This window comes from Mustela nigripes, chromosome 3, assembly GCF_022355385.1.
Source record: "Mustela nigripes isolate SB6536 chromosome 3, MUSNIG.SB6536, whole genome shotgun sequence".
Lineage (NCBI taxonomy): Eukaryota > Metazoa > Chordata > Mammalia > Carnivora > Mustelidae > Mustela > Mustela nigripes.
The window spans coordinates 35,871,058-35,880,771 of NC_081559.1; the positions used below are offsets into that span (position 1 = coordinate 35,871,058).

General features: G+C 42.3%; 1 protein-coding gene across 3 annotated transcripts in view; it reads right to left on the bottom strand.

The window, feature by feature from the left end:
- Positions 1-9,545, bottom strand: part of LOC132012910 (thiamine transporter 2-like) — a 40,042-nt gene extending 30,497 nt beyond the window's left edge. For all 3 annotated transcript variants that reach the window (XM_059392697.1, XM_059392698.1, XM_059392699.1), the window contains exons 1-2: positions 9,158-9,545; positions 2,749-2,833 (exon numbers count right to left, since the gene is read on the bottom strand). The gene's annotated coding sequence lies outside the window, so the exon portion shown is untranslated. The remainder of the gene's footprint in view (positions 1-2,748; positions 2,834-9,157) is intronic.
- Positions 9,546-9,714: the final 169 nt, after the last annotated feature.

Genomic DNA, 9,714 nt, shown 5'->3' on the forward strand with positions numbered 1-9,714 from the left:
TGATGGAAAGACCACCTTGTGTATGTACTAAACACAAGTTAGAGTTACAGGGTTTTCATCACTACTTCACAATGCAAACCCTATGTTTTACGATGGGCATTACCATTACAGAAATTTTCTTTAAAGAAAAGTGGGACAGGCTCATTCTAGAACCTTCTTGTGTCATTCATGGCAATGCTACAGATAAATTGGGTCCAGTGCTATTGTTGGAGTGGATGTAACTCATACTGAGTCTGAAAGAATGGCATAAAGTGAAAATTGTTGAACGAGTCCTAGGTAAAGAAAGACCTCTGTGAATTTTTGGTTGTCAACCGAGCTGTTCCAAGTTCTTTTTTTTTTTCTTAATTGAAAGCGACATGGTACTCCCACCTGTGGGGGATGGGCTGAGCTGTGATTTTGCTTCTCATTTGGAGAAGGTGTTTAAACACCAACTGTCGGGTCTCTTCCCTACTTACTGATTCAGCATGTCTTGGCAAGGAAAGGAAGAGACTGAGAATTTTCATTTCTAACAAGTAGCCAGGTGGTGTTGACCGTTGGGGACCTCACTTTGAGAATCACAGATTAGCAAACAGGAGTTTGGGGCCACTCTAGAGGCTGGAAGTTTTAGAGATTTCTGTAGTAGTTTTAGCTTCACTCTCTTTACGTATTAGGCACTAGAGGGCAGTGTGATCCCAGCACATGGGGACAGAGAACCAATGATGTCACAGCAAATCCAGACCTGTTTCAGCCCAAGCATCTCTGATTTTTATCTGCTTTGTTTATTGACGGTTAACATAGGAATTTAGTAATTTTTATTATTTTTTTTCACATAGGAATTTATATGTCAAAAAGGTTCTACCGCCAAAAATAAATTTAAAAGTTATTCTCTCTCCAGTCCCTTCTTTTTGAAGTCCTAGGGCCTGCTAGCTAGACAGCAGGGGTGACGGGGGTGTGTGATTTTATGTCCCATTATTCAGACAGCTATAGAACTGAAAGATAAACTGGCTCCTTAGAGTCCGGTATTTCTGATAGTGTTTGCAATGCACTCAAATTCTATTCATAACAGAAATAGAGTTTTGAGACCAAATAAGTTCAGAAGCATTGGGTTAAATAAAGTTACATGAGTTACTTTGCTGGAATGTTCCTCAGAGTCTTTAATTGTACATTGAAAATCCTTGAGAGGAGGTTGTAGAATGCAAGTCCACTACAAGTATTTTGGAAAGAATCACCAATCTGGTCCTAATTCTTCATTTTTCTCGAAGTAGAGACCGGAAGATAACATGGCTGCTGGGTAGTGACAGGGCCTGTCTCCTGAGTGCAACTCAATGTACTTCCCACGGGATAGACCTATAAGCCTGCGTGCAATGACAACACCCACGTGGGTTAAATGTGCTTCCTGTTTGGGACCACGAGTCTTCCTAATCCACCTGTTGGAATACTCCTCCTCTAGGTGCTTGCAGGCTGCGCCCCATACTTTCCAACAGATGGGGCTCCAAGGCCCCTTCCTAGACAGAGTCCTCCTCAGGACACCCTGTCTAAATTTTTTTTTTCTCCTGTTGGTAATGCTTTGTCACCACTTGCTATATATTAATATGCTTAATGGTCTTTGCTCATTTCTGCCTTTTAAAATAGAAGAGCCAGAATCATCTTGGTGTCTACTATATTCACATTTAGTAGGTGCTCAATTAACATTTTTTGGATAAATTATCTAGTGTTGGCAAAGTATATAACCTGAGATTGATTATTGTATCAGTCAGGGTTCTCCAGAGAAATAGAATTAGTAGGAGTTATATATGTTATGGGTTAAAATGGCAAAAGCTAGTGTGTTTTATGAAATGGTTCTAATAGGACCCAGATAACCTAAGTGTTATATGAATTTACAGACAAATTTCCACTTGCATTTCTGGGCTTAAAAGTACAATATCTGACACTACCTAGTAATTGTTTAAGTTTAATGGTATTTTATTTGTATACATCCTGCTATGTTACAGAATATTCTTTTTTTTTTTTTTTTAAAGATTTTATTTATTTACTTGACAGGCAGAGATCACAAGCAGGCAGAGAGGCAGACAGAGAGAGAGGGGGAGGCAGGCTCCCTGCCGAGCAGAGAGCCCGATTAAGCCTCTGTTATAGAATATTCTTATAGGCTTCAGGAAGTTTGGATTTAAATGTTATTAAGGTGATAGGTGTTTACATTTATCCAAAGGCCTCTCTGAGAAGGGGTTCTACCCTGGTTTTTATTGCAGTTAAGGTAACTGTCTTGGAAAATACTAGTCACTTCTTTATTTTCCATCTTCTGAATCTCACAGGAGTGCTTTTCATGAGCAGACTGACCCGAAACCATACAGGGAATTAAAATCAGCTGATGTCCCAGGCAGGAGGGAGGAAGCCCTGGAAGGTGGCGGTGGTCCGTGGGGATGACATCGAGTTACCAACAGCCAGAGAAGCACAGATATTGGTGAGGTTAACTAACAAGATAAAAATCTACCCTCTGAGGAGATTCCCCTGCTCAGCCTCCCAAAGCATATCTTCTCTCCTTAAATCCCAAGATCCCTCCTGTTTCGCAGACCATTGAGGTAAGTGAGCAGGGAGTGGGGGTGCGTGTGTGCGTGCGTGAAAGCCTGCAGTATTAGATATAAGAGAAATCTGAAAAGAGATGTGACATGTTAAAGGACTCGTATGTTAGGTACCTGGCTTCTGGTATTCTCAGCCTGAGCAGTGCTGTCTACAGTGAGAGGTACAAGCTTCCACAAGGGCGTTCACACTTACTTGCCAGTAATAATCCATGAGTCCTCTGGTAATTTCACTTTGAAGGAAGGGTAGAGATAATGCTCACCGTGGAACAAGATGTTCTCTGGAAAAGAGTGAATAGCGTGGGTGGAATCTTGGCTTTGGGAGGGATGACCTTCCAGGTGACGTCATGTAATCTACTACCCACTCTCTCCCTTCATAAGGGGGGCCCACGTGAAGGTTGATTTATTTGAAGATCTATTAGATTGATTGTCCTCTTCCTTGAGGTAAAGTAAATACTGATCTGGTTTTAGTAATAAAGCTCTTACTTAAGCAGAGTAGGAGGCAATAAAAATCAGAAACTGAACTACGTCAGAATGACAACAACGAGAAATATTTGCCAGAGGTTAAATTGAGATAACTGCTTTCCATTTACTTCTACTTCACACAAAGTAGAGATTTGCTCTCCCATATGGAATGCTTTTGGGGTTTTCTAGGTCTTTCTTGTGTAATCAATGAAATGATTATCTGTGGAGCCATGGACGAGCCTTACTGAGAGTCACCTGTTCTCTGTGCTCCTAGAAGCCCACGCTCTTCTTTAATTCATTATGTTTCTGTCTAGCCTGACTGTGGGTGGTTGGCCCAACTCCGTAATTGAATGTGGAGCTGAACTTCTGGTCTTTTCTTCTCCATGACTTTCAGGGACCTACAGCTATTTCTACTATCCTGGAGATGTTGAAATTCCTCTGCCCTCTGAATTTTGGTTTGAGAAAACCAGAGATCAACCTAATAGAAGAAACACAATCGCTGACTTGATGGGGAGGGGGGAAAACCTCAGCCTTTGTGGAGAGAAGAGGAGAAGAATAGGCAAGATCCCAAGACTGAGCAAGAATATAGAAATGGAGGAGGTGATAATGAGAGCGAAGGGGATGGAAGTTATTTCCTGCAGCTAAGGAGAGCAATAATTCTGCTAGTATTTTCCAGGATCTTGAGTTCAAATATCAGCTCCATCGTTTTCTAGCTGTGATTTCGGGTGTTCCCATGTGGTAGTTGATACTGTCCTTGACCCTCCAGGCTGTCTCCAGACAATGTTCATTTCTTCAGAACTCACTTATCTTGACCACTTCATCGCGTTCTACTTGCCGATATTCACTGACTTCCCCGTCTCTCTTCCTCTGTCTTCCAAATCCTGGGCATCAATTCTTCAACCCAAGTCCTGCTATTATTTTACAGTTCTTCAATATCCAACTGAAATGCATCTCATCTTCCCAGTTCCTCAGTCTTCTTATCTGTAGGGACTCTTTTTCCATGCTGTCTCCATTCCCCTTTCTCATGGCCACACCCTATTCTCCTTCTAATAAGGGACCTCATCAACTGGCTCTATCTACAATTACCTCTTCTTGCTTAAGTCTCAGCTACTTTGGTCATACCATTCCTTAGCTCCATTGGGATGTCTCTGTTTTGCTTCCAATATCTCTGTCTTCTCTTTTCCTTCTTTCTCTTGTAATTTCTACAATAATCATACCAACGCTCTAAATTCCATTGCCTGTCCATGTTTTGATCACATCTGTGTGGAAAAAAACCCTCATCTTCAGGTTTTTTTCAGGGTACATTTCTTAGTTGGTGATTTTGCTTTCCTGATCTTGTCTTTTAGACTCAAAACTAAGTTCTCCATTAGGGCTTTCCCCATGTTCCATGAAGATCCTAGGGTGCCCTTCCAAGAGAGGGTGCTGGAATCTCCTGCATGCAATTTTCAACAGCTACTCAGAGATTCTCTAGATTTTGATGCACCCCTAATCTGAAGACCACTCTGATACCCCCACCCAGATGCTTTCCCAAAAAGGGACCACCTGAGTGTTGGGTCTGCATGCTGTTTGGATTAGTGATGCACAAGGGGGGCGTGGCAGGTTTCCATGGCTCAAAAGACATATGCACACAAGTATCTGAAATTCTTCAGCCCACAGAGACTCTCATCCCCTCCATACCCCCTGGAATCTCCTGAGAGGTCAAATACAACAAGTCTTCTTCTGATACCACTTTAGTTTGAATAACCACCTGTAAATATCACTTCTAGGGACCTCCTTCAACCTGGATGTGCCTGTCTGTCCATATTTTCTGAGATTTCAAGTGCTCAGCCTGTGCTCCAAGTATGCAATTCTCTACCAAAACCAAATTAATTCTTCCTAATCCATATTATCAATAAGCATGTAAAAATAATACCGCTGGGGGTTGCCATTGACCCTAATACCTGCTTGGGTAGACATTTATACAACATACTTTCTATGCCTTGTTTTTAATCCTCTGAAAATTTCACAAAGTAGATATCACCTCCACTTGACAGTTAAGGAAGCAGCCATTCCAGGAGAGATAATGTGGCTGGCCCAGGGTCACGCAGTTTAGAATCCAGTTCTGTAAGGATGCAAGGTTTGAACTCTTCTTCTTCTACCTGCTGGATGGGGCATACTGGTTTTGTTTCCTTCTTGCATTCCTTTCAAGTTCTTTCATGGTCTTGTTTACTTTCTGCTCTGCCCTTGCTGGCTATTCCCTAAATTAGAACTGCGTCGTATACAACTTAAGGTTGCCATGTAAAATGATGAACATTGGGGTACATGGATGGTATTGTTGGTTGAGCTTCCAACTCTTGATTTTGGCTCAGGTTGTGGTCTCAAGGTCATAAGATTGAGAGCCCCCCCCATGTCCAGCTCCCCACTTGGCGGGGAGTCTGCTTGAGATTCTCTCCTTCTCCCTCTGCCCCTCCCCCTATGTTTGTGAGCACACACTCTCTTTAATAAATAGTTAAATCTTAAAAAAATAAAATGATGAGCATCATTAAATGTCACATATGACCCCAACTGATAATAAACGTAGTATGCATTCTCTTTTTCTTATTGAAGTGTAATTGAAATCCAATATCCTGTTAGTTTCATATGTGCATCATAATGATTTAATATTTTTAGATATTATAAAATGGTTCTCACAATAAGTGTAGTTACTATTTGTCATCATACAAATTTATTATAATAATATTATTATATTCCCTATGCTGTATAATATATTTCCATGGCTTATTTATTTTGAAACTGGAAATTTGTACCTCTTCATCTTTTCACCTGTTTTGTCTAACTCCAGCCCCTCCTCCTCTATTTTATGTATCTGTGAGTCTGTTTCTGTTTTGTTTTATTTATTAATTTTTTAATTTAGATTCCACATGTAAGTGAAGTCATACAGTATTTGTTTTCCTGTGTTTGACTTATTTCCCTCAGCATAGTACCCCCCCCCCCCCCAGGTCCATCTATGTTGTTACAAAAGGCAAGATTTCATTCTTTTTATGGCTGAGGAAGGCAGCAGGCATCCTTGAAATCAGTTCAATGGACATTTACAGAAGTTGCTTCGAGGATGCTTTGCTTTTATTGTTACACCTAATAGTGTATAATTTTGAGTAAATGTTGCAGTCCTGTCCAACCCTGGAAAAATTCTAAAAAGCAATGACATTTAAACTATTATTTGACTCATGTACCTTCTCCATGACAAGGAGTAGAATCAGAATTCTATACAAATCATTATTTTGCTATTGCCCTCTCTGTTCTGATACACCCCCCACCCCGCCCTGGAATGAATACTTTACCATACTTTCTTTTATCATATGAAGATGAAGCAAAAGTGGTTCCGTATTTGGTGGAACCAGCGTCTATAGCAAAAACTAGAAAGGTGTCTTTCATCAGCTGCTTCCTCCAGCAGATAAGTTAAAACTTGTGCGGGCTTACCTTTGTGGTCTTAAAAGCGAGAGGAGAGGAGGCTTTATACAAAAGGAAATCATTAGTCAACAAAAGCCAAAGTTCACAAGATGAGCATGGCGGTCTGTCCTCTGCTCTACTGGGACACAAAGCCAGCCGCTATCAGCCACGATCTCAAAGTTCCAGTATGTAGGGCAGACCCGTAACACCTGCAGAACACCTTGATTGAGCAAGGAAGCACGCCGTGGCACGCCGTGGCATGCTATCCTCAGCAGACAGGAAGGAAGGACCAGCGTTCCTTAACCCAGAGTAAGGAGACCTCCACTTCTGCATCAGCAGGGACTTGATCTCTCCCGGTATTAAACACAAATCCCTGCTATCCTATCAACAACCGCTTAGAGACACTACGTTTTTGGATTTTCTCAGCACCAGATTTTGTTGAGTGGCCAGAAAACCAGTCAGACACATTCCTGCTAGTACTTCGCTAGCTTCCTATGATAATCTCACTCCCCCCCCCCCCCCCCAGGCTCATCCAAAGTCCTATTTGCTTCCTGGAACCTCTCATCTGGTTGAATTTTTGAGTGCGCACACTTGCCTTTCTCTTCCATGACATTTGACTTTAATTCCTGTTTCCAAAGCTAGATGCATTTTTGCCCCCTTCCATTTCCTTCAAGAAAGACTCCCTTTCTAGGATCTCCAAAGCAATTTGGTCTCTCAGTGGGGAGATTCAGGTATCCACCTTCCTCTCCGGCTGCTGCTAACGTCCTGTCCCATTTCTCCTACCCTATCACTTACGACCTGTTTTTGAGCCACTTACAGACATTGGCAACTGGCTCCTGGCCAGCATGCTTCTCCCTCAACATGGGTGTAGCTCACAGGGCTGGCGTTCATCCACCAGTCAGCACTGTGGATTTTATAGAATAACCTCAAAGCTCACATGCATTCTTAGGTCAGTTGTCCTTATAATCATTTCAAAAGACAGAAAAGGAAACAAACAAACAAACAAAAAAAGGACAAGGTTCTCATTTTGTGTTTAGTGGAAGGGAACAGAGTGTGGGACGTGCCTCCTCCCCAAATACTCTGTGAATTTGCTGTGGGTACTGCAGCCTCCCCTGATCCCCAATATTCATCCCTTAGCTTTCTTTTTTTCAAATTTAAATTCAATTTAGCCAGCATCTAGTACATCATTAGGTTCAGATATCATGTTCAATAATTCATCAGTTGCATAAAGCACCCAGTGTTCATCACATCATGTGCCCTCCTTAAAGCCCGTTGCCCAATTACCCCATGCCCCCACCCACCTCTGCTCTAGCAGCCCTCAGTTTGTTTTCTATAGGGGTGCCCGGGTGGATCAGTTGGTTAAGCATCTGCCTTTGGCTCAGGTCACGATCCCGGGGTCCTAGGGTCAAGCCCCGCGTTAGGCTCGATGCTCAGTAGGGAGCATGGCTTCTCCCTCTTACCCTCTCCCTGCTCACGCTCTCTCTCTCTCAGATGAATGAATAAAATCTTAAAAAAAAAAAAATCCGCTAGTTTCCTGAGTCACCTTGCCTGCCGAAGAGAAACTCCAGTGTGATACCTCTAGTAACATGGTCTATGGAGTGGACACAGCTATGTTCTCTAATACTGTTTTGTGCCACCCCCGTCCCACACTTTTTTTTTTTTTTTTAATTCCGAAGGTCTGGAAGAGCTAAATTGGTGAAAAAAAATTTGTAAAATGACTTGCTTCCCATTGCCCAAAAAGCTGACATTATTTGGCAACTATGTTTTACACCCTTCATTATAACCCACCAATTCCTACAGTGTCCCTAGAATAAACTCTAACTAGAAAGTTACAGATGGAGGCACCTGGGTGGCTCAGTGGGTTAAAGCCTGTGCCTTCGGCTGAGGTCATGATCCCAGGGTCCTGGGATCAAGCCCCGCATCGGGCTCTCGGCTTGGCAGGGAGCCTGCTTCCTCCTCTCTCTCTGCCTGCCTGCCTCTCTGCCTACTTGTGATCTCTGTCTGTCAAATAAATAAATAAATAAATAAAATCTTAAGAAAAGAAAAGAAAAGAAAGTTGCGGATGGATGCTGGGGAAAAGGTCTACCAAAATTGGATACCTGACAATGGAAATATAAGCATTTAGTTAAATTGCCCATACCTTCACATAAAATAACATTTTAATTTACTCTCTAGTGTTCAAGCAGGAAAACCATGGTACATTTAGATTAAAGCCAGCATATGTTGTTGTAATCTGGGCCAGGATCTGCTGGAGCAGAAGCTGATGCTAGAGGAAGTAAGGAGAGTTAATTTCTGTTTCTTTGCTGCAAATAGAAAATGAAGAAGCCTGGGTTTTTGAAGATTTCTGATTAAAAATAAGCTAACTGCAGGAACTAGAACAATGTCTGGTTCAGACCAAGCACTGAATTAATAATTAATAAAAATGTTCTACTACTTAGAATCTCCACTAGGGCAGTTCAAGGTTTTCAGCCTCACACAGACAGGTTTAGCCTCCTTTTGCCATTAGAGCAATGGCCTTCATTTCCAAAACTCAAAACGTATGCTCTGCACTATAATTAGGCAGTACCATGAGATACTTGAATTGCAACTGTCCTAGGAAAATGCCACTAATGTGGTCTCTCAATCAAAACTCAGGCAGCTCAAGAAAATATGTATGCCTGGACAGCTCACATTTAGAAAGGTAATTATTGCTAGTAATATCAGCCAAGACTTACCAAGCCTTTACTGTGTGCTGGGTGCTCTTGGGTACTTGATATACACGTCTTTGCTCATTCAATCCTCACAAAAATCCCATGAAATAAGACTGCTCTTGTCCCCATTTTATAGATGAGAACACTGGGGTGTAAAAACCGTGAAGTAAACTCCCCCCCGCCCCGAGTCATGCAGCTTGCAGGAATATTTTCAGTGGGGCAGGTTGATGGCATGGACCAAAATCCCCTGGAAGCTCCATCAAATACCACATCAGATCTTTTCATTCCTTCTTTCATTGTCAGGGAGACAGAAGGTTGGCAAATTCAACAAGCTATCTTTTCCCAGTTCTGCTTGTTTTCATTCCTTTCCGGACGAGTTCTGCTCTCTGCCTCTCCCACTGCCAGTGCTGGAGACTGCCCGGCTCCCAGTCCTCTGAGCCACTTCCCTCCCTGCCAAACTGTCAGGGCATAGTCCAGACATCTAGGGATACACCCCCTGAAGCCAACTTCCCCTGTAAAGTCCAACAGAGACTTAATGTTTGGATCCAGATCTTTTTGAGAATATGGGTGGCTGGGGGAAA